We start from the raw sequence: 6,462 nt of genomic DNA on the forward strand, positions 1-6,462 counted from the left end.
TTAATTTGCATAGTTTAACTCTCCAATCTTTGTGAAAGCTAGAACCAAAAGAAAAAGGTCAACTAGTAGATGTTTAAGCTAGCTTTGCTATCCAATTTAGCGATAGAGGATGAAATGGTAATCGGTTGTTTGGAGATTATGTGTTTGCGACGACAATAAATAGCTTCTTAATAACTACCATAATGAAGCATGTTATTATGACAAAAAGTGATTTTCAAGTAATCTTGGATTCACAAATATAGATAATTATATTGGTGCTTAACCTGATAGAGAAAGGGACTATGTACACATAATATTTCCAGAAAAGCTATAAACATTTCATCCATCATAATAAAATGTTTTGGCAAAGTAATTATACAAAAAAGTATAATCCGGCAAAAGACCTGAATATGCATAACATGAATACTAAACAACTCCAACACATTACTTGAATAGTACATCATAATCGAACACTCCCAAGTTAGAATGGCTCCAATATTTTACCACAAAAAAAACCTGGCGTAATCAACTAGAAATACGGAAAATCAGCTCTTCATTTCTTGCATTCTTCTTTTGGATCCCATTTTTCTTGTTGGCTTGATACAATCTCATATGTCAGTCAACCCCTCAATTGTCTCAAGTCTTCTACCGTTATATCTTGCATAACTTTTTCCACATATTATAGCATTCACGAACATAATGATGAATAATCTACAATCTGAACTGAAAATGCTAAAAAAAAGTTTCAAATAAGAGATAAGAGATTAAAAGACATTTAAGTTAGGAAGTGAAGTTCTTCGATGCTCCTTGTTGTGGGCATGCTCCAACTTTGATATCTTTCATCAAATTCACATCCGCAACCTTAGCTCCCGCCTACATCTAATAGATCCCACCACCCTCTCTTTGCCGTGATTCAATTGAACAAAAAATATCAAAACTATGTAAATGTATAAGAATGCAGAGTAACCACATACTACATCTTGGAGATTTTGTAAATTTAGTCCGCAAATATAAGAATGCAGATTAACCACGGACTACACATTCAACTTCAAGACTAAAACTACTATGCAAATATAAAAATACAGAGTAACCACGGACTACACATTCAACTTCAAGACTAAAACTACTAATATAAAATATAAGAATGCAGAGTAACCCGCCGGACTACATCTTGAGAGATTTTGTGAATTTAGTTTTTGCAAATATAAGAATGACTAACCACGGACTACCCATTCAACTTCAAGACTAAAACTACTATGCAAATATAAGAATGCAGAGTAACCACTGCACTACACATTCAACTTCAAGACTAAAACTACTACGCCAAATATAAGAATGCAGAGTAACCACGGACTACATCTTCGTGAGATTTTGTGAATTTAGTTTGCAAATATAAGAATTGACTAACCACGGACTACCCATTCAACTTCAAGAACTACTACACAAACATAAAATGCATAATGAAATTGCAAAACTATGAAAACTAGAAAATACATAGTAAAATCACTAAACAAAGCGTAAATTTGTATTTACAAACATATGAAAATTTAATTTTTTCATACAAATTTATAGAAATATGATTAAAGGTTGAAGATTCTCACGGATTTGGTTTGTTTCAGAAGTTTTTGGGCAGATCATTTTTCAATTTCATCTCCATCTCTTCTAGAACTTGAAAGTTTGATTTTTTTTTTTTTTTTTTTTTTTTTTTTTTTTTTTCCAGCTTTTTTTGAGATTGTAGAGTTCTTCATTTTTCTTTTTGTTGCTTTCATAGTTTTTGTTGGTGATTCAACCATTTTTTTCTTTTGTTTTGCCATCTTAACTATGTGAATTTAGATTTGTAGGAGAAGAAATTTTAGATCTAAAAAGCTAAAGAGAAAGAAGAGAGAAAATAGAAGAATTCACAGGTTCACGGGTCTCTTAAGTAGGAGGGTATTTTTGTCAGCTTATTATTTAAAAAAAAACAGGGAGGTTTTGTGAGTGGTTAGGATTTGAGGGGGTTTTAATGTACCTGTTTTTTAAGCAAGGAGATTAAACGCAATCACTACTAAATACAAACAAACCATGTCCCAAATGAGCTACGCCAATTAAAATCAACGCCCCCAACACCTTTTGATCCTCAACAAGTGATTGATCCTCCTCCAATACCTACCTGCATGGAGAACACAAAGGCTCAGTGCAATGAAGATGGCACAATGAGAATGAAATTGTGAACTCTAGGACCATACGTCATCATTACAAAGAAAACAAAATACAGACATAAACACGTAAAGAACTATAAGACATGCCTTACTTATGGCTCGTCGGAGAATCTTGAACCGTCCCCCTCATCTTTTAGTTGGGCTTGGGACCGACAACACATATCAACAGTTTTGCATTGGCAGAGTTACAACGGGTTTACCTGATTGAGAGAGTTGAGAATTAGAACTTAACAGAAATAGCCCAGTTGAGTATGCAAAAGTAATCAATTAGTTGTATGATCTACACTGGTAAATACCAAAATAAAAAGTGTTTAATACAACCACGGGACATTCTTTACTAATCAAGAAAATCAAGTGGTTGCTACCAGATTGCTTTGCAGATCGAGAATGGTGTAAAGGGACTAAGGAAGCACTGGAGAATCCATAGCCTTTTGCCATTCCAAATCATCTTTTCAGAGGACATTTTTTTTTTTCAAGAATTAAGCTGGATTTAGGCAGACCCCCTACCTGTTTATTTATCAAGAGAGTCTTACATAATTGGTCCCTGAGGCATCAGCCTCTACAATTTCAATTAATCTCTTATCTATTGGTGGATGAAAAACAAAAGTAGAACTAGGATACAAAGAACAACTCAGAGAAGCAAATAAGTCAGCAGCACTATTTGCTTTCCTATACATATGACTAAAGGAAACATAGTTGAAATCCATACAGATGCTATGTATAGAACTGACCAGGTCTACACAATACCAAGGATAACAATGTGAGTTGATCCGACAACATAGCTGTTCAAAAATGTTAGAGTAGTTCCCAGCCAACCCTCTTAAAATTGGGTGTCTATGATGTTAGAAATCATGCTTGCTGCAGAGTATTTTGCTACTATCAACAATAATCATTCTCTTGTTATTGTCATCAAGGGTCATTGATGCACAAGTCACTAACTACATTTGATGATTTTACATAAGTTTCGGTGATTTGACTACTTCCATGTCTCTGATGTGATGGCTAAGGTAGTGGACAGTATCAGCCTTGGCTGAGATCCATGAAGTTTTACAGGCCCAAGGTTTGGCTGTGTGAGAACCCTAACATGCCTAAGGCCTAGTCCTCAGTACGTCACAAATATCCATTTTACATAAGGGAAGAAACAACATACTTACAACTTTAGAAGTCAAACCCAATTACGTTTTCCAAAACCTAATAGCTTTAGGAACTAGTCAATTACTGAACCAACCTTTTTACTGTCACTTCCGGACTCTACCGGTGGGGATTGGTGAACCAAGGAAGCAGTCTTCCGATGTTTACTCAATGTTTTTTCAGAAATGATGCTTTTACCTACATTATTGTATTTCAATGGCACTATTAGTAAAAACAAAATGCTTGATTATCTATTTACAATGAAGAATGAAGATCACAATCATATTCCAATCAACATACGTTTACTAAATTACTAGCATGTTCTGGATGGAAGATTTTAGTAAGATCGGTTGCACTAAGACCATTAGCTCTTATGATATAAACGTACAAAAATGATGAAGGAGACGTAAAAATCAGGTGGCATTCATAACATAGATGAATACAACTAAACAAGCAGATAAAAAAGGGGGGTCATATTAAACATCCTTGAATGAAATTTAAACACACCTAGAGGACATAGAAACTTTTTCCCTTTTTTTGTGAAATCAAGAAACTTCTTTATAGTAGTGGGATAACCAGCTACCAACCTCCTTGGTCTGGCGGCATGAGCCTTTCGAAAGTCATGGCCACGTGGCAGCAGGTGTTTTTAAAGTATTATAACTCAATGGTTAAACAACTAAAATACCCCATAAGCACCCTTACAACTCCCCACATGCAAGGACACCACTTGAACTCAAAAACGTGGCCAAGGATGAGATCTGAAAAGGAATTCAAGGCTGTCTTTTGCAAGGATTTGACTCCTTGAAATGAACTTAAGCCAAATTTCCAAATAAAAAGAAACACATCGTAGTATACTTTTTCGTATACTCACGAAGATGATACTTTGGGACCTAAATTAGTTTAAACATAATCATCCCTGGCCCAAAGTTCATATTCTTAGTCCTTTATTTGACGTTGATAATAAAATGTAGATAGTTAAGAGGTGTGTGCTCCTAATCCTAGTCCCTCCGCCGAGCACAATCTACCGTTGTGTACTTGTGGAAACATTGTGTTATTAAAAAAGATGGCATGTTTCTTCCCCAAAACTAGTAATACCATTATTACTTATGCCATCGAAAGAGTTACTATATCTAGATTGGATGAACACAATATAAACACAGTTTAGGAATATCAAGCTATCAATATAATCATGGATAGGGTATTGCAAAACTGTCTAAACTGCACCTGAAATGTCTTTTCCTTAGCCAACTGGAAAACCAGATGCATAACTACCTCATTTCCTCCATCTTCTGCAGCCCTGTCACTCTGGTCATGTGTATTTTTATCCTCTTGCCAACTCATTGGAACAGTTATCCACATACAAGGGCTCTCAAAATTGATTGACCTTCATTGGTTCTTCTCTCAAGGTGACTGCCATGCTGGAAGATATAAGTTGGCTATCTTGGTGAATTTCCTCAGCCAAAGTCATGAATGATAAATACAATAATTACTACGTAAAGGCATTCAGTTATTCATATAGCTTAATTTTATCAAAGCGTGCAAAAAAAATGAAACCCACCAGTCTACATAGATAGAGGTTGCAAATCTTCAACTGGTCAATATTTCTGCCAAATTAATCTCAGCTTCTTTTTGATGTATGTGTGTTGTCTGATCAACATCATTAATGTCTCTGTTGGAAATGTCGAGTTTGGGATCTATGAAGCACTTTCCTCTTTCTTAGAGAGTTAAATCAATGCAAGTTAAGCCAACTAAGCAATAATTCTGAGGAAATATTATGGCATCGAACCAAACAAAATCTATATGGAAAAGGTTTTCAAGGGAGTGAAAAAGCTATGATGGACACAGGTTGAAAAAAGAACATATTTACTACTCACCATTCGTTCGAGTGGCTATGCATTTGTTAGAGGACCTTTGTTCTTCCTAAAGTTGTTTGCCCATTGATACTAATAAAAATTCATGTTTACAAAAGAATCTGACCTACTGCATACCTTCTGAAACATATTGACCTCCTGTTTCCAAATCGATAGTTGTTTGTTTTCCTATCCCTTCTTTCTGTTGATTGAATTTCTGCTCAAGGTAAAAAATCATATTATGACAAGATCATTCAGCTAAAGACAAACACTAATTGGAGCTTAAACTTACATTGCCACCCAAGCTGGTTATGCTATGTGCTCAGGAATGAACTGGAAGATTGTTTTGTATGTACTACAATTGAGTTTTAGACGTGAATCAGATGGTTCTATTCTGATATTGGAAAGAGATGAAAAGCTAGTGTCAGCAACTGGTCCTGTGAGTAACAGAGTTGTCACAACCAAAATCAATTTTAACTTCCTCTTTACAAATAAGCAGTGTAGGATGATGCTCGATCGACTGGTCTGATAGACATGTGAAGCTGTTATTAAAAAAAATTTGACTATCGCCTTTTTTTCAAAGAGAACTCCGTCTCCCTTTGTAGTTGGGCTGTTCAGATTAAAGAATGACTCTGACTTAGGCATGGTTCTGGTGGGCATTGCTCCTGTGGTATCTTCTATTAGAGACAAGGAGCCCAGTGTAACTTCTCCTTTATTTAACTTCTTGTTAGATGGTGGAAACTGGGAATTGCATGTTCATGGCGGAAGGATAACACATCGTTGTGTTCCCGATCGAGAATGCACGGCGGCCAGTCGCGGTGGATAAAAAACTTTTCGGTCATTCTGAGACCAAGATAAAGGAACTTCCTCGGTAACTAAGTAATTTACTATGTCCGGCGTACCAAGGGGACGAAAAATAGATACAAAAGTGTTCATCGGAAAGGAATCACGGATAGGATCGGTGTCGATTATCAACATCACTTACAAGTCTTGATAAATGAAATGCGCAACCACATTTTTAATGCTACCTTTTTTATCTCTAAATTTTGAGTAAACTCTTTTAAAAAAGGAGAATCCATCCGGATCAACCTTTGTTTTGCATCTTTTTTGGCTAATAGATATGCAAAGTGCATGTATGAGATGTGAGACGATAGTTGGAGAACCCACTCAGGTAAGGGCCGAAACTTATCAACGCCAGATTATCTGGCGAGAAACTCTTTCTCGGTGGTGGTATAGTTACGTTGAGCTTCATTAAGGGTTTTACTGCGCATAGTAAATGACAACCGGCTTATCTTCGGCGTTGC

At 35.9% G+C, this 6,462-nt stretch overlaps 1 long non-coding RNA gene across 2 annotated transcripts; it reads right to left on the reverse strand.

The window, feature by feature from the left end:
* Positions 1-1,694: 1,694 nt before the first annotated feature.
* LOC147475845 (uncharacterized) lies at positions 1,695-5,532 on the reverse strand. Of its 2 annotated transcripts, XR_015209429.1 has the most exons (6): positions 5,451-5,532; positions 5,297-5,375; positions 4,533-4,761; positions 3,406-3,506; positions 2,270-2,377; positions 1,695-2,128 (listed from the first exon to the last, which is right to left on the reverse strand). It is a non-coding gene; the product is annotated as an uncharacterized LOC147475845 (long non-coding RNA). The 2 variants fall into 2 exon arrangements; XR_015209430.1 differs by lacking the exons at positions 5,297-5,375; positions 5,451-5,532 and adding an exon at positions 4,867-4,938.
* Positions 5,533-6,462: the final 930 nt, after the last annotated feature.

Source organism: Coptis chinensis, chromosome 9, assembly GCF_015680905.1.
Source record: "Coptis chinensis isolate HL-2020 chromosome 9, ASM1568090v1, whole genome shotgun sequence".
Lineage (NCBI taxonomy): Eukaryota > Viridiplantae > Streptophyta > Magnoliopsida > Ranunculales > Ranunculaceae > Coptis > Coptis chinensis.